The 19011-nt window shown below is 42.2% G+C and overlaps 1 protein-coding gene across 3 annotated transcripts in view; it reads left to right on the plus strand.

The window, feature by feature from the left end:
* LOC143353273 (prolyl 4-hydroxylase subunit alpha-1-like) overlaps window positions 1–19011 on the plus strand; it is a 252336-nt gene that overhangs the window by 198332 nt on the left and 34993 nt on the right. The window lies entirely within an intron of this gene.

Consider the following 19011-nt stretch of genomic DNA (forward strand, 5'->3'; position numbering starts at 1 on the left):
GCGATCTTGTCCCTGCAGGTGCAATATTTCCGGGACTCGCCGCTGTTCCTTCTATTTTTAATCCGCCAACGGCGTAATTACTTCCGGCAACCTACGACGCCGTCCCCTTTCGCCCTGTGCACCCCTTTATCCGATCTCCGAGACGCTTGTGGTCGTCGAACTTTCGAAATTTTAGTAAATCACGTTTTTTTTTGCGGACAAATGCATCTTTAAAAAATTTCGTTTTTTAAAATTTTTTCAAAATTTTTCATTGCTTTATGCTAGCTCGAATCAATTTTTCGATCTTTGGAACTTTATATTTAATCTGTGAAATTTACTCGAATTTTTACAATCGATTTGAAATTACAGGATTATGATCCACTGTGGATCCATATAAAAAATTAGTATGTGTATTTGTTGCAAAAAATGTGAGCGAAGTAGAAATTTTTTTCTTTTATCCAGTAAGACCCATTTAGATCCGTTTAGACTCATTTTGACGAATTTACGACGGATTTTTCTGGTGATTTTATATTTATGAACAAAACTTGCATGAAATTCCGAGTGCATTGCTTTCCAGTTTAAATAGGTCGACAATAAGAGTAAACTGGTATTGATATTCTCAAATTATGTTTTTGTCGTAAATGCATGAAATAAATAGTCGAATAATCGAGTTTATTTCCGTTTGTCGAGTGTCAGGATTTTGTGCAGACACTGTGCCACGAAAGAGGAGACTCGTAGATAAGGATTGCAGTCGATGGAATTTAAAAATTGTTCAAAGGAATATTGATCGTGGAAATTTCGAAGTTCCCTTCGTTCCAACGCGTCTCGACGAAATATTCCGATTGCCATCGATTCCATGATCCCCCGAAAATTTCCCGAGTTCCACGAGTCTTTGCATCGTGGTCTAAAGTTTCAGAAAGTAAAAGAAGGGAGCAAGAGTAGTCGCCGGTTTAGTATATCACAGGAAACGAAAGGGAGGACTAAGAGGTAAAAGTTTTCTGGACTACGGTCGTACAAGTTCTTATACTATATTAAAAAGCTTACCAGAGAATTTTCCCGTTATCCTGTACAAAAATTGTTCGTCCCTAAACTACGGATATTTGTGCGCTAGTTGCGCGAGTGTGTACTAAATGAATGAAGTTAGGCTGAATGAATTAGTACTTCCCTAAAATTAGGAAGAAATTGTACTAGATTGTACGTGACTTGGTATTTTATGATTTTTTGGGAACTTTCGTTAGCTATGCATGAAGATTCAGAGACTACAGTAAAGTCTTGATCTAAGCCGGACGGAGCTACACGATCTTAGTCAGTTCGTCTATCCCCTCCACCGGGTGGCCACGTCACGAGAAGGATGCTGCTTTAGAGACCCAAAGGGAACGAAATGGAATGAAAATTTCGTCTGGCTTCTTTTTTACATTAATTTACAATTATTTTATAACTCGCTTATATTGAAACTCATACTTCAGCACCTTAATGCTAAGATGCTTCGACAAATATCATCTCCGTCTAGCCGAAAGAAGTTGATCAATGGCTGATTGATCTTGAACTTGAGGTAGTCTTGAGCTTGAAAAACAATGAAATTAGGCACATTAAAATGCAATACAACAGAGGAGAAAGTAAGGAGAAACAAAACATAGCAATGATGGAGGGCATCAACATACTCTCAATTTCGATCATTATGATCCAGGATCCACCAGGTTAAAAACCCCGGCGAGAACTGAGGAGTGAGGATCGCGCACCGCCTTTTATATTCGCGAAATCCCACTCTGAATGCGCAGAAAATTGCGCGACGAACTAGCTTAATCCAAACATTTCGTAATTATATAAACATCATCTCTCATTGTCTGTTAAACACTCCCTGGGCTTTTTCCCTTACATAAACTGTTAACAAAAATAATCGGTAACCGCGGAGATACAATGAACTCCGTAAAGCGTAGCAATTGTAATAAATTTTCACCGCGAGGAAATTTTACCTTGCCATTGAAAATTTCATGGTAATTAAATGCTAATGTTTGCGCTGCGGCTTGGACTTATTGTTTACGCAAATGTATACCTTTAAACATTTTTAAATAACGTTCGCAGCGGGATATTCGAGTTTCATTTTCAGCGACGAGACCCGAACTTGTTTTCGGAGTATGTGCTACGAGCTAATTACATTATTTGGTTAATTTTCAATTTATCTCGTGGATATAGTTATTTCATGGCACAGAGAGAGATTCGGAGGTAATTCTACTTGATCAAAATTCGAATTCTGTTCAATATTCATTTATAACACCGATACCGCGCGCAAGTTTGCGATAAATCTAGCTTTTATCGCTTTCCGGATTAAATCGACAGCTTTCGAACAACGAACATTTATGTAACAAAGGGGACGCGACAAAACGAACTTGACGAAGGGAGATTATAAACCCTGATGCAATTTTATTAACCCTTTTTTTTTATTTCCCAGATAGCGTAATCCGCGAACAGGGACGTAAAACCACCTTTCAGAAATCCCTGCGACGAATTACCGCACGAATATAAAATTTCTCATAAACATTATATACGACGAATAATGTTATTTGCGCTACACACGGTCTCCGGTGTCTCGGAATATTTTGCAAACATAAAGAGCGCAACCGGACGAGGAAAGTCCCTTTATTTCGTTGATGCGAATTACTCGTCGGCGTTCAGAGTATCAATTTAAATGGCTCGGATGTCGGCTAAAAGCACGGGATCGCGTTTAGGGAACCGGGTAAACAAAATAGCACGATGGTTTTTCGACAGCGTAGACACTTTTATACGTAAACGTGGGAACGCCGTGTTTCTTTTTTGTTTATTATTTTCCAACGGGAGCAACGAAAATATGCGGAACACGTTCCCGAGAGGTCCTCGGCGCCTCTTACGTGGCTGCAGCTTCGACGTTTTCACCGTAAATGATGGGGACCCAGTAAAAATCGCGAGCACGGACGCGCTGGAACGTCGCGCTGCTAATATTAACACTCCTCTGCCCGGAAGCATGCCAATAAACTTTTCAATGTCGCCAGCGTGCTCGAAAGGACCGCAATAATTTTCCTTTAAATGGTAATCTGCGAAGAAAGTGCCGTTGGTTCATGATTTTCCGGTTTTACGTACTGAAACTACGCCAAGGACCATTTCTGTTAAAATGGTACTTAAGATTTAAGACATTGCAAAACATATTCATTACCTCTTACACCTCCAAGACCGCTTTGGAATAAAATTGATATCAAATTGATATCAAACTGATAAAAAATATCCATTTAATATTCAAAATACTCATTTGAGACATTGAAAAACATATTCCCTATGTTGAGGATGGCGTTGAAAAATCGTGGATAACTCGGTGAAGACACTTCTCGGAGGAAACGCGGGGAATAAACGATTATGTAAAAAGTTCCCGCGGAGTTGCCAGCTTGCAAAAGTTCTGGAAGAGCCGCGAAAAAATGGGTTCGCCAGTTCGCCGCGATTTTTCGACAAGCCGGAAGCAAGCGGGGCCAGGTAAAGGATGAAAACGGTCTGGGAACACGGAGCAAAGAGGAAGCAGCCGCGATTAGGAGGCATGTTCGTGTTACGAGCCCGCTTCCGGCCCACGTAGAACAGATTCCTCGGAAACTTGCCGGCAACGACGGATCCCCATTTAATATCCAGGAAGCCGTTCGAGCTCCGATCGGAATTTCGTGTCCGAAAGTTTCACGCGTGACTTCGCGAAACGATCGGAACCGTCCGGCTGGCGTTAATACCGGCGAACCATCCACCGGCGAACTTATCTTTTGATCGTACGAGACCCCCGCGAATTTTCTTCGATCCCAAACAATATCCTCGTTGATGCTACAGAACACAGGTGCGAGTTACGGTTCACCTGGAAAGACGCGTGACTCGGTGCACTAGTGTTGATCGATCGGTCCTTGAAATTGTTGCTGTACATCCTTAACACTTTGACTGGCAAACTAGAAACCTCAAATATTCCATAAAATCAAACTAAGTTATTTAACGAAGTAAAAATTGAAAAAAATTAAATGTATGATATTGAGTAGTCCTCCAACTTTCTTGAGTTTGACTGATCCCAATCAAATTAGGCACAATGAATGTATTAACGTAAAAATGCATTTTAAAACCTGGACAAATATTTCCGTCACCCACATATGGGTGACATGGCAGTCAACGTGTTAAAAGGGTTTTAAGTCGATGGGGAATACGAGAAAAATGTATTCTAGAGACTTCTGAATTTTAAAGGAGGCCATTTTTGAAGTCAGAGAACAGTAGATTTGTACCGTTTTATTATCTTGAAACTCTGAGAAGAATTTACTGGGTCATTAAAAAATTAAGGATTTTTTTTTTCTTTTGTGAGCCTCGAATCACTCCAGTATTTTTAAAGGGATGATTTATGAGATGAGAGAAAAATAGGCTTATAGTATGACCCACGTTCGTAATTGCGAAAATTCTTAAAGAGAGATTGCTATTTTTCAATTAAACGAAATTTCCACCGGATCGTAAATGGCCAATGAGCTTCGTGTATTTTTGTAAACTACTCACAGTGATAAGTCACAAGAAATCGCGAATGCGCATAAACTCCGCGGTTCCTCCGTCACCGATAAGCCTGATTATTCGTTCGTAGATTGCGGAAGTTTATGCAAACGCGGATTTTTGCAGAACGGTCTAACGCTGCCGTCGCGAAATGTGACCTAATTTCCTGTACGAGACATTCGACATTTTATCGACTTTTTTTATAATATCATCTTCATTTCTTTAATGTCCCCAGTCTTATGGGTTCTTTTATTTCGATCCTGGCGCCGTTAAATAATCGTAAATCACGATTTTGATTATCCCCGAGGAAATTGCCGTCGGCGTTTAACTAAAACTTGTTTCAATCTCGGAACAATTTCGGGTCGAGTGTTTATCGTGTCCCCGGCCGTCCGACAAAGCTAATTCGACGAAGTTAATGTACATACGTACCGGAAGTCCTTCATCTTCCCGTTCATTTTACCGTCTACTTCTTCACCGTTGATTCTAGGCGGCCGGGTTATGGCGAAATGAGTCGTTGCGGAGGGAACCAATTCCGCGAGTCTCTGTTTCAACGATATCCTTATCAAAGGCGGAATCGAGTTTCGGAATGGCGGGCTTCCCCGACCGAAAAGGAACAATTAAACGGGACGCGATTGCGACGCAAACTTGATACCGAGCGTCCTTATAAAGAACCCGTCCAAATATCCTCGTTACGAAATAATTTAACTACAATTCCCGGGGAAATTATAGCGCCCCCCCCCCCTCTCCCATGGTTATTTCAACGTTTCCGCGAGAACAGCGCAGAAAGTATTCGATTTTATTTTGGTTACGGAGAAAAGTTTATGGAGAAATCGGTAAAGGCTCGGTAGGTTTAGCGTTAAAGAAAATTGCGAACCGGATCGAAGCACGGCTTCTTTTCGAAAAAATTGCACGCTTTCGGGGAACGCAGGTTCCGTCGGCTGACTTTTAATTACATAAAGTGCGGATCCAGCGTTAAGGTTCGGCCCCCGACCGTTTCGTTTGGTAATTTACCGGGTGATATCGAGATTGAATTGCGCCCAACCGGATAGTTCGTAACCGGTCCAGCAAAACACGCAACAATTCAATTAAAACGTATCGCGGGTGTCCCGTCCTCCCCGCTTCGCCGCCGCGGATTGAAACCGCCTAGTCGAAATATTTCGAAAGCGGGGCACGAAATTTGTCGAACCGGCCGGATCCCGAATAAATACGCTCGATTTCATTGGGCGGCCGCGCCGCTCCGATCGCCGAGAGGCTCGACGGGAAATTCAATTCTCTTTGCACTTTGCTCTAATTCCGCGAGCGATTCCGTAATCGTATCATCGCGAAATTGCTCGCGGAATATTGTTTCCTTTTTTCGAAGGGCGTTCCCTCTGCAACGATGCATTCCCATGCACCGTGTGCACGTACTCGTTCCTGCTCGCGAACGCGTTACGGCTTTTCGCAGCGACCGGCCGCCGGAAAAGTGTTCCCCGTCAAAGGAAACAGTAATTTCCGGGTCGGGAATTAGTAATTTAATTATTCCGTAACGAGGATATTTGGAACGGGCTTTTCAAGCTTCAAGAAGTTGCAAATGTATGCCAATTATCGACTCTGTTAGAGGATCGCTGCGCTTATATGTTATTCCAACTTCGCGCGTCTTTTGCTTCTTCAGATTTTTTTTTACGGAAATTTAACTTTAGTAATGAGATTCTCAATTTAGCAAGGAATTTAACAAGATTTTTGTATGTTATCTCGGAAACCTTAGTAAGACCAATTAGTACCGGAATTCGGTGCTCGATTAACCCTTTGCACTCGGCGCTATTTTTATTCTGAAACTAAATATTTCGTCCGTCCTACAATATTTTGATTTTATTCATACGAAACTGATCCGATTTCTACATATAATATTTAAATGTTTAGTAGTCTATGAAATACAAATTTTGTAATGTAACAAATATTTTGTAATATTTTTCGTAATTTCTTTGAAATAATGCCACAACAATTTCTAGTGGTCCTTCAGAGTCACCACTCGAGTGCTAAGGGTTAATTTCTCAAGTTCGGTCCTTGATGCTAACCTCTTTCGTTCTTCGTAAAATACAATTCTGCTGGGTTTTATAGAACAACTTCAATTAATACGAACAGGTGTCACGTGCTGTTACCAATATGTTTAATTCGTCAATTGAATTCTCCATCGACAACATGGCTCTCTGAGTTCCAGGCAAATTCTCATTTCTTCATAGTTTCCCGACGAATTTTTATATTCATACTAGTGGCTACAATATGCATCTCGGAATTTTTTCAGATTTTTCGAAAGACAATATTAACGAACACATTGAGCTCCGTTAAATATCCTAAATTGTGTTGGACTGGACATGGCTAGTGTCGATATCATACTTCTCTCTTCCACGTTTTCTCTTCCTTCCCTTATATTACCCAATAAAACTTTCCCGAAGGCACAAAACGGTCCGCCTGAAGCTCGAGCACGCCCGTAACAACCCCTAAAAATATTCACAGCGGTGCTCCAAAAATTCGGACGTGCAATAAAATAATTTTCAACGGCCGAAGAATTTTCACGACCCGTGAAAAAAAAAAAAATAAAAAAGGAATTCCGGTGACAGAATACGTGTCGGCGAGGCGCTAACAAGCGGAGGGCAATTTCGCGCGGTCATTTCTACGACTCGGAGGATCGAGAACGTATCGGCTCGAGACGCAAACCGGAGGACAGGCGGAAAAAAAAAGAAGAGAAACGAAACTAGAAGGAGGATACGTGTTGCAGGATCTCTGGTACACGGGAACGACTTTGTTCGGCCGTTTGTAGCCGCGGTTCGGTGCTGAGGGGATGGTTTGTGGGGGCGGTTTGCGGGGTCGGTGTTCGACACGCGTTCCCGGCGAGGTTCGATGCGGCGAGCTTAATCGAACGCGTGTAAAGCGTGCTACATGCTCTGGAAAATTTCACCGGTCCGCCAGAGTGAGAGAGCGAGGCCGGCCAGAGGAAATTGACTTCGGTATCGCGCGCGGGGGCGAGAATAATTCCCGATCGATCCGCGCGATAGGTATCGGCGACCGCGGCGGGACGACGATGTGCCGAATTTTTCCCAGCCGCGTCGAAATTTCCAATTAAACACGGTCCGACGCTCGTCCTGCGAGCCAACCGGCCTCCCGGCGAAATTCGCGAAACGCATAACGACCGCCGGTCTCGTTTGATCCGGCGCCGATCGCTGATTATCGCCGACACCCTTCGGTTTCCGCGTGCCACGTCGATGCTCCTATGAAAGGAATAAAAATGATAACCCCTGTTATGCATTACATTGTTACCGTGTTCCTGATATTTCTGTCAATATCAATTTCATTCATCGATTGACCCAATTTTTACAGTTCATCAAATATTAACGCTTTGTACTCGAATGGAGTTTATGATTATGCCACTATTCAACGCAATTTCACGTTACTGAATTCGGTTGTATTTAACACTGCGACTACCGAGCCCTACACTAGACTGATTTATATTTTTTTTTGCAATAACAACAGTATTATCTTACTAGTCTGTTCCTGTTATTTATATTAAATATTAATTTGCACTCATCGATTGGAATATTTGGACCGTACCGGACCATGTGTGGCGCAGTTCATTAAATATCAGTTCGATTGCAATTATATATGTGTTGTAATTGTAATAGTTTAGTGGTGAGTCACTGCGGAAACGATGAACTCATTGGAAAATGTTCGTGAATGAACAGCGGTTCTTTCTCTAATTGCAACAAACTGGAGCGAAATAGATTTTCTGAATATGTTGAATAGCTTGAAAATAATATGCAGCAAAGTCTTGATCGAAGCCGAACGGAGCTACACGATCCTAGTCAGTTCACTGTCGCCGTACAGTGTAAATGACAGTATTTGTAAATTCTTCATTTTTGTCCTGAACGCATAAAAGCCGCTGTCTAATCGCGATCAGCGAAGAAAATCATGCAATATACCGGATGACGTAAGTTAGATATAAACTGGAACGAATAACAAAGGAAAGATGGAAATTACTTCAGAAACTTGTGTCTCAGTGTCCTCCACAAATCGTGTGCAATAATTGCACAAACATCCGCAGCCTATTAGCCAGAAATTACACAACGCAGCCTCGCTAATTTCACTCCCTTTGCTAAATTAATTAGGACACGCTGCTCCAAACAGAATGTCGAAACGTTACCCATTCAACGAAGTTTTCAGTAAATTGAATTACAACCGAAAACTATGTTCAGCTCTTTCAGGATGATACATTCTATTTTGAAAGTAATTTCGCGGAATCCGATGATTTCAAACAAATTGGTACTCCGGTTCTACGAAATCACCGTCGTCGAAATAAAACGACACCGAGGGTTGTAGCTCTCATTCGGCGAGTTGAGTTAACGTGACTCGCTCCGGTTTATATCAAGATAATAATAATCGGAGGACCACTCTGTACACAGAAGTATACCTTCTACAACTTGTAATTAAGGGAACGATCGATGCTTGATACAGAGTATACATCTCTCTCTCTCTCTCTCTCTCTCTCTCTCTCTCTCTCTCTCTCTCTCTCTCTCTCTCGCTCTCTATGTATGCACACTGGAGCGGTGATTCTGCACGGAGCCGGTCTAGCAGCTAAGCAAATTCATGAACCGTACAATGGAGTTCATTAGGGAATAATATTAGCAGATTAATATTGGTCATGACGATTCGTTCTGGCTTTTCTACAACGAACGTGTGGACGCGTCGCAAAAATGCCACTCAAATAAAACATGATCCATGGAACATGATCCATAACACGAGACTTGAGAGAGCACTGTGTAGACAGCGGACTTTAGTACATTCGTGGCATCCAGACATTTTTAGTGTGAAGAAATGTGCACAACAATCTACATTGATGACGTTAGCAATTCATTTTTATGTTCGACGAAATTATTAATGTTAAACAAGTCCTAATCAGCTGAGAAATCCTTCGGACAAGGGATTGAACTTATTATCTAAAAATTGGTCAGTTAACCCCTTCCCGTACTTTAACGAGTCTGACTCGTGATGAAGATTTTGGCAGAAACGTAAACATCACGCGGAGGACTCGTGGTCCGAAAATCTGCCAAACGTAAACATCACGAGTCTGTCTCGCAGGTATTTATATTTCGACTAGTATTGCAACTGTTTTCGAGCATCATTCTTGTTTGTTTACCGCGCGTTGACCCCTATCACTTGGGCCCGGATTTAATCGAGCTAAATGGCACGGGAAGGGGTTAAGGATTGACTGAGTATTGAAATAGAATCCCTGGTACCTTCACGCAGAAATTTGTAAAACTTGTAACCTATTGTAACAATTGACACGACCAACTCCGATGAAGAAATTTTGAAAGAAATAAATGACTTCGAGGAGTCCAGCACAATGATCGCACTATCGCCGGGAATATCCGCGACGCGACGAGGATGCTCCTTGTAAAATTGACGGTGAATTGTCGGCGAATTCCGAAATTACCGACAGCAGGCCTCCCGCCACGTGGAAATTGTCAAAAGCATGCCGGGATCGTCCATCAATACGTTCGGCCGGTCGTATCGGGGCGAAAATTATGAGCGCTCGGCACGGCGATCTCATTCCGCGCGTTCGTCCGTTAGAAATTGAAAATCGAGGAAAAAGACGAGCGAGGGAGAAACGCTCTCCCCCCGCGTATGTCCCGCCGCTTTCATATTCATCTCGTCCCCCTCTTTGCGCCGCCTCCGCCGGCGCGCCGTTCGATCGCCATTAACCCGTTAAGCGCGTAAAACGAGTTATCCACCCTCGTCATTCGGAAACACCTCGCTGACGAGCGTGAAAAGTTAACTCGTCCACAAACTTTCGTAATTGCGATCGATTGAAAAACGTTTAAACCGTCTGTCGATTCGTTTGCCACCCTACGCTGCCCCGTAGTTCCTTCGCTTCGCAGAGGAGACACTCGCGACATTTCACCGTGAATTTCGCAACCGCGATTATACAGCTGAAAAAAAGAGCTATCGTTCGAAGTGTTTAGCTCCGTTTTGATTATCGCGACTTGACCGTGCCGATCAGAGTTGCTTTCGTCAAATAAACTTTTTCGTAGATCAATTTTAACCAACGCTTGTAGCTTCGTTTTGAACTCGAATCTTTCAACCAACGAATTCGAGATTGAGAACAATTCATTGCAGAAGCACTGATCTTTTTTCCAAAAACATTATTACTGACTGCACTCTGAGTAAATGTCTAAATAATAATAACAACACATCCATTTTCTTAACTCTGCATAGTGGGTCGTTTTAGACTCAGAAAGTTGCAAGTGCAAGACTCTCAAGAGTATCCAGAAATCTTTTAGGATGTTTTAACACTAAACCCTACCACCGTCGGTCAAAATGACCGGTTCCAGATTTTTTATTTTGCAATTACTGAAACTATGAAGATGCTTCCGTGAGAAATGATTAAATGAATATGTTTAGTAGAGCATGTATTAAATTCAATGTCGTCATTTTTATAACAGTAATTTCTCTATATATGTCGCCAAGGTCTGGATGATAAATGTCGCGGAATTATCCCCACTACTGCGAGGTATTCCCCGTGAGGGGCCACGAAGCTCGAGAGACCTCGGTAAACATGATACCGCTCGGGTATGTCTCCTGGACGATACATGTCGCTGACAAGACCCGTGTTGTTGACATATATCGAGAATTCACTGTAGTATTAAAACACAGAAGCCTAAAAAAATTGCATAGGCATAGACAGCCGATACATAGGTAAAACCAATGTCACAGACAGAAAATGAACTCAGAATTGAATTGCTCGTTTCCGACGATTAAAAAGACAAGCGGCGATAACGTTCGATAACAAGATGGCGAACTGGTAGTAAAACGCCGTCGTAAGAATTCTGGTGGTAAAGTGCGAATAAAAATGGTGGGAAACGGATCGGAAGGGGTGGCGGACTGGCCCTAAAGGTGATTAAGAACGATTAGAGGTCGCGAGGGGATAATTCTATCGAGCGGGCAACATTTCGGAGTTAATACCTGGTATCGAGGCAAGGTAGATACTGCGATGACAGCCACAGGCTGATATACATCCCGCTGTATTGTCGCGAAACCTGTACACGTAGCGGCCGTGCGGGGGCGGCAACACGTATGCCGGTTAATGCGCATCTTCGATGCACGATTGCGCCTGTGTGCGCACGTTTGCGCCTGTGTGCGCACGTTTGCGCACATTTGCGCACGTTTGCCTGTAACTTGGCGGACAGATTGCGTCCTCGGGTCCCACTTGCTTAGCAATATTGTCCCGCCGCGTGTCAACGTGTTGTTGCCCGTGCGAAGGGGGGGGGGGCGGTGGATGCGCGCCGATAAAATTATGTCAACGGGGGAGTTACGTTGGCGGACCCCATACAGGAACACAGTCGCGATACCGTCGGATTATGCTAATTCGACTTGACGTGGATCCTGGAGGCCGATCTCTGGACCCGGTGTGATCCGGCCGAACCGCGGTCAACTACGGGAAATGGCTCAAAGTCGCAGAAATCTGCTCCTGGTGGCCAATCAGGGCTCGCTGGGAGCCCTTGATCCCTTCCACCACACTGGCACCAGTTTATGCGCGTAATCTTGGTCTGGTGGTGAAACTGGGCAGCCTTAATTTGGCATTATCCCTTTTTAGAGTGGTCACAATTATTTCATTTACTCTCTCTCTCTCTCTCTCTCTTTTTCTTCTGAGAGAGCTGCCAGCTGGGGTGATCTTTATGCGGGGATGATGAATTTTTAATGACATCAGTCCTGTTATTTCGACCATTTTTATGCTTCCATTTTCAGGTTTTGTTATATTCTAATATCATTTATTTCAGGTGGATGTGTGCATAGCTTCTTAATTTATTTCAGCTAAATATGTACAGCTTTCTAATTTTAGCTAAGTACTATTGCTCTTTCCTGATGAGGCTTTCACGTTCCTTCTCACTAAACTTAACACGTTCACGGACAGTAAAAATTTCAGTGAGCTGCAAAAATAGACAGGCAATTTTTCTTGAAACTAGTTGTACTATCCGAAATCTGATTAGAAATGAACAATAATAATAAGTTAACTGTCATTAGTAATGACAAATGAAATGTATATTAATTACAAACACAAATTTAAATTTGAAATGTATATTAATTACAGAAACTTAAGGTTGTATAAAATTAAATGAATAAAAATTGGCTTAAAAATTTGAATGCTATAGCATTCACGTCATTTTGCATTACTATGAAAATTAATGCTATAGCGTTTGCGTCCGCGAACGTGTTAACACAATATATGTGATTAATTAGACTGTGAATTTTATGTATTTATAGCAAAAATGAGCAAGACCTTATACGCTATTGAAGAAACATCAGATGGATATAATATTAGTGGTACATTATTCGTAACCTATTAAAACTATTAAGAGAAGAAATTTTTATGCAACTGTCCATTCTTCTAATCAATACGGATAATTTTTATTTTGCATATAGGTGCGTGGTCTCGTATTATCACTGATGAAAAATCAACAAAACAACTTCAAAATCGTCGCAGCTCTTTCTCAAAATTGTACTGCTAAAATAGCGAATCTGCTATCAGCGAATAGTATGAAAAATGTCAATTATTTTGACCGTGCGGTTTCGAATCGCCACCGTGTATTCGTCACCTATAATCCGCGCGTATCTCGTACATTATCCACGGGTGAATTAGTTATTGACTCCAAGCTGTCAGCCAGCCGACGAAATTATCCTCTCGCGGCTCCCTAATTAGCCGTCGATTAATCTTTAAACTTTCCGACCCTCGACGGGGGATGAAGTTGACCCGGTCTACCCTTCGGCCTTGATTTTTTTTTCTCCCGTTTCAGCTGCAACTTCGCGGAGGAACGTCATCCAATTTTTACAGGCTAACTGTCGAAGCTGCCCGAAGAAATTTCAATTAGCGAGGGAAAGTGGCCGCGGGCGTCATTGAGAGAGAGACCCTGTATCGCGACAATCCTGATGCAATTAGGGAAAAGTTGAGCGAACTTGATCGCGGCCATTGATTCGGCTGGATTGCTAGTTTAGGGTGTAGAAGACAAGAACAACAGAAAAGTCCATTGTGGACCGCTGTTTCTAACGAAAGTTGTGAAACAATATACATAATTGGAAAGCTTGTAAAACTTGTCCCGCTCTTGTACCGAACACTCGGCAATATACTATGTCGTTCAATATAAAACTGGTGCAAGAACAAAACAGTTAATCATTGGATAATGAGTCGACAGCGGATTTTATGCACTTATGACAAAAATGAGTAGGTGTAATTTCGAACAGTAAAAATATTAGAAGAATTTAAAAATACTATATAAATATTATTCCCATTCTATTAAACATAAGAAATTTTTGGGAAAGAAAATAAATTTCTATTTTACTCCTGTTTGTTGCAATTCACGTAGAAAATTTTTATTTTGCATAAAAATCCGCTGTCTGGCAATGAGAAATCAAGTAAAAGTTCTATAAAATACGGAGGACGCTGCTTTAGTCTTGTGCAAACCATGCTAAAATTAGATTGCAATTCATTTTATTTAATGACGATTAAACCCCTTAAAATGTGATCTTAAACAGATATTAACTGTTAAATATTTTTGTTAAGCAATAGACTGACTCGGTTCTTGCGTGAAGATCTTCAATCGTTACTTTGAACATTTTTGAGTTTCAAAAGTTCCTCCAGCTTTGGAAAGTCAGCATTTCTTACAGTTGCGATTCTATTTTCGCGAATCAAAGGCAGATGTTCCTTTTGTGCAAAGCTCGCTACCGATGCAGGTTGCCTAAAGTTTTCTACGTACGCCCCGAGTTCAAAGTTTCGTATTCCCTTTGATCTTTCAACGAGCTAATTATCTAACCTTAACAATTTTGGTTGTCTGCTGCCCGGGGTGCCGAAAAATGTGTGGATTTAAAGTGATCTGACGTTGAGCGCAAAGGGGCTAGTGCTCCCTTGTGGCCTGCACTGTGCACGTATAGTCACAAATTACTCGACCCTCCTGAAACCAACTGTTCCTCAAGCTCCAGAATTGTATCGTTAAAAGAAAAATATCGTTCTCGTATTACAATGCTGTAGCATTTTTGCAAAAGAATTTTTAAAGATTCTTGTCAAACTTCTTATGGCCCAGTTCTTTAATCCTTTGTTCTACATTCTTTAATTATTTTATGTTCGCAAATTGTATAAATGTATAAATTTAATTATACTTTATATCAGAGGATGTTCCAAATTTTTGGAGAACAGTGCCTTCAATAAATCCTAAAAACATAATGCAATAATATGTAAAAACTGTGCGAGTAATAACTAGAATGCGGATCTTAAATAAAAATGTTCTCAGTCGACCATGGGAAATGGAAGTCACATAAAACTGTATTTCTTCTTTCAATAATTCCAGCAAGTCGAAAAGAAGGTACAGTGAATTCTCCCGAGCAGTGTTATGTTTACACTCCTCGGCGTCCGAGGCCACTCGAACTTCGCGGCCCCTCAAGGGGTATAGCCCGCGGTAGTGGGGATAATTCCGCGACGTTTATCATCCAGGCCTTGGCGACATATATAGAGAAATCACTGTAATTCTTAAATTCTTCTAACGCAAGTTTTGTGTAGTATTTTATTATATATATATATCATTTATTGATTCCCCTCGGGGTTACAATCTTGAATCACACCTCCTTTCCCCCGCCCTTAACCTGCTCTTAACCCTAGTCTTATCCTACTTAATCTACTTAACTTAACTTAAACTTAACTTAAACTATTATTTACAATATATACACGCCTGAGAGAGAGAGATCGCTATCTTACATCTAGCCACACACCACATACTTGTTTTCCCACTCCCACACAAACATACCTCTCTGCTCCCCCCTTCCCTACCCTCACACATACTGGACCCCCTCTTCCGGTTGCTCTCCCACTATCATTTCAACTTCCTCTCCCATTCACTCCTTTTCCTTTCATTCACTCCCCGTCCCACTCATCCACACGTCCTTTCTCTCCACTCATCCAATCCTCCCCCTCGCCTTCATCTCCCAATATTTCCCCCGCCATCTCCTGCCAGCCCCTTCCCTCAAGGTTTTGTGTAGTAATAACAGTAGTAGTAGCAATTAAAGGTCCCAAGAAAAGGACACAACAAGATTAAAGCGTGTGCTCGAAGAAGGGCGTAGAAATGCAAATAACTGAATATAAAAATCTACAAGCACCTTGGCAAAATCGACTATGGATACCGTTCGTTGCACAAAAGAATAACGACATCAACCGTATCGATTCGGCCGGTAAGACCGTCAGAATGTTAATAAAAAGCAGGCGGGGCACTAAATCGCCAGGGTCGAAAGAATCCCAGAGGATGCACGGTCAGCGTGGGTTGGGTGGAGCAACATTAACGGCAAATGTTGACCGTCGGTTTGCTGCAGCCCGGCAATCCGGTGAAATTTGTTGGCCGATTGCATCGCGGCGATCGCGGTCCAACGAAATTGTTACGTTATAATCGACTTCCGTCGCCGGGTCGGCGATACATCGCGTGTGCCCATGGTGGGTGTGGGCGTAGGAGGCAGAATCGCCGTTGGAAAATGTCGAAGCAACGAGCCACGAAAATTATTGTAGCAATATTCCGCAACGGCGGAGGATATGCATCGTTATACCGCGGGGCCGGAAATGGCGGCCCGTGCTGCAGACCCGCGTTCCCTAATACGATACATTAAAGGGCACAAAAGGGTCCGACGGATTTCGGGGAGGGGGCTCGTATTTATGGCTTCTGAAAGCCGGGATGGATACTTCGCGAATCGGTGATTGCTTGCGGCCCGGCCAAACGAAAGGATATAAACGCGCCGCCGGATAGTTACGTAAATATTAGGTGTGTGCCGAATAATTCACACGCGGCTCCCGTGGTTCTCGATAAAAACGTGTTTGCTCCGTCAGGCCGTCTATCGAATAAAAAAAAAAATCGTTACACGTTGCAACACCGAAACATTCCGCTCAACTGAATTTTCAGAAATGTGAAGCATTGGTCGGAAATATTTGCACACGTATGTGTTGTTGATTCAGCTCTCCACCCCGTATACTGTAACATCGAGTCGGACTCGCGATGAAGATTTCGAACAGAATTGACTAAATATGTTGACTAGACTGCGAATATGGAGCCAAATGAAAAGTATCCGAAATTATATACAATTGAAAATACTATATCAACATCCTTGAATTTTTGTAATTCGTTGTTTCAGCTTTCACCAACACATTTTTCCAGCAAATCCATAAAATCCGTGGTCTTGTTATGAGTTTCCTTTAAATTGAAACAAAATTCGATTTGGATTCGAAATTCGCGGGGCTGGCGTTCAAGAATTCTAAGACAACGAAGAGCATTATGCATGATCGTCCAGGTAAAGCCGGAGACTGCTGTTTAGAGAAGAGAAGGGAGGGCACAGAACGATATGGAATTGTGCGGCATCCCTCGCGTCTTTCACGGACCAGAAATCACGGGTACTGTTGCAGCTGCGGGCACAATATATCGCGACCCGTTTTCCCTCCCTCGATATAAATATGGATGCGGGGACGAGTGTAATGTCGCCGGGTATAACTTTCCGCCTACGACGCAATAAGAAAGGACGATACGCGACTGAAAACGCTAATGCGACCATATAATATCTCCTCGTTCCTCCTCGGTATTGACTGAGAACTACGAGAACCGGCGGGTTTCCGTGACTACTCGACCCGACGCGACGCGCGGGTTCTACATCTTTCTCGGGGCGGGTTCTCGCACCCGCCATTAGTATAGTCGCAGTTATAATACGTCCCGTCGATGCCGGAAGCCCTATTGCGTATCTCCGTGTTGTATTAAGTGTTTTCAATATTGATCGGCACGGGCCTGTGTCGCTCCGAGTCACGCGTCGATACACGTGCTCCTGTCATACTCATAATCAGCAAAATAATGTTGCGCTTGTTGCACGGCCGGATGAAGCCGCGGGAAACGTGACAGAGAGGGAACGGTGCAGCGAGCTAGAAGACAAAAGAAAATTTTGCCTCGTAAATATGCAAAATGGGGCAGAGCAAATGTAGTCGAACAATTTTTCCGACCTACAATAGTCCCGTTCTATATGATTTTCTTCGTTTTATGAATACGAAAGTGACACGATGGGTGCCTAATGCAATACTGAAATTTTTAGTAATTTATTAGATACAGACAAATTGAATAATGGTATGGCAATTCGTAGCGCCGCGACGCCTATTTATTTTGTGCTTATAATGTCCAGACGTCCAGAAGTTTATATTTATTGCATGACTATGTTTTCTATGTATCGACTACAACAATATAGAAGTTTATTTTGCTGTAATGGAAATGAATTTATTGGACTCAGTTCAGGCAAGGGGTTAAAACTGAAATAGTGTGGACACCAAGTAACTCTATTCATGAAGAAAACAATGTCGGCTTGGATTCTGTAGAAGAAGGGTTCGACCAGCAGAGAACACAAGGGAAATTCCGAGAATGCGTGAAATATGCGTGTAATAGAATCTGCCGGGCTTAATAGAGTAACAGGCTCGAATTAAAAAGTGACTCTTGTCCCAGCCAGTATAAATTCTGTACGGCCCCGTGGCATCGAAGGGAGGCCAAGGCAAGAATATTGCTGGAATCCCGTCGATGCCTTCGGCGATATACCCCTTGTTAGTGGAAAATCGAGTTGAACCGGGAGCGCCCATTCGCTCGCCCCATCTTGTCACGGGACCACCCTAATACCTTACTTCTGCCATTTTATTCTCAACCTTTTATACACCGGCCCATAAAAATCGTCCCGCATCGTAATCTCTACGAGGTTCGGGGACAATAATATACGGCCGCGAATGCCCAGCTGAAAAAATGTTCCGAAACTCGTAATATTTCAAACAAAATTAAGAAAGTTTCCCGATAACGAAGCACACGATTTGCTATCGGTCGTTGTGTAGATGATTTATGCGAGCAGTTATACTATACCGCGAGAAGTATGTACCCTTAAACCTGGATACTAAACTTTGGTAAAAATGCCGATCGAGATGTTCGAGTTTTCTGGTGGCAGATGATCTAACAAATGTTTGGATTTAATTAATTGTATGTGGGGCATGTTCTTACTAAAACGTTTTTCTTAGAAAATGTATAATATATTGTTCGTACAAAATTTTATAAAATAATGTCTTCGATTAATAAGATATTAGATAGAGAATGGTTCACGGTGAGGAACTAGAAAGAATTAATCGAATGTCTACAGGGTGTTGGTAATTGGAACGATTTTTACATAGAGTTACAATCAAATCGTCAAAAACCAACCAACTTAACCCATTAAGTACCAATTTTTTATTTCTAAACTTTTGCTCTGGTTAGTATTTATATGTTTAGGACGATTTACGCCAAAAGTTCAATTCAATTTTAAAATCAATTTGAATATCCTCATTTAGGGATGACTTGGTGTATGTACTTAGTTCATTTTATGCCACTCCTTAGTGCAATCCATGGGCATGATCCGAAGTGGGGATCATGGTACGTAATGGGTTAATGTTTGTATGAAGTAATTTCTAAA

The sequence above is a fragment of the Halictus rubicundus genome, chromosome 4 (assembly GCF_050948215.1).
Source record: "Halictus rubicundus isolate RS-2024b chromosome 4, iyHalRubi1_principal, whole genome shotgun sequence".
Classification (NCBI taxonomy): Eukaryota; Metazoa; Arthropoda; class Insecta; order Hymenoptera; family Halictidae; genus Halictus; species Halictus rubicundus.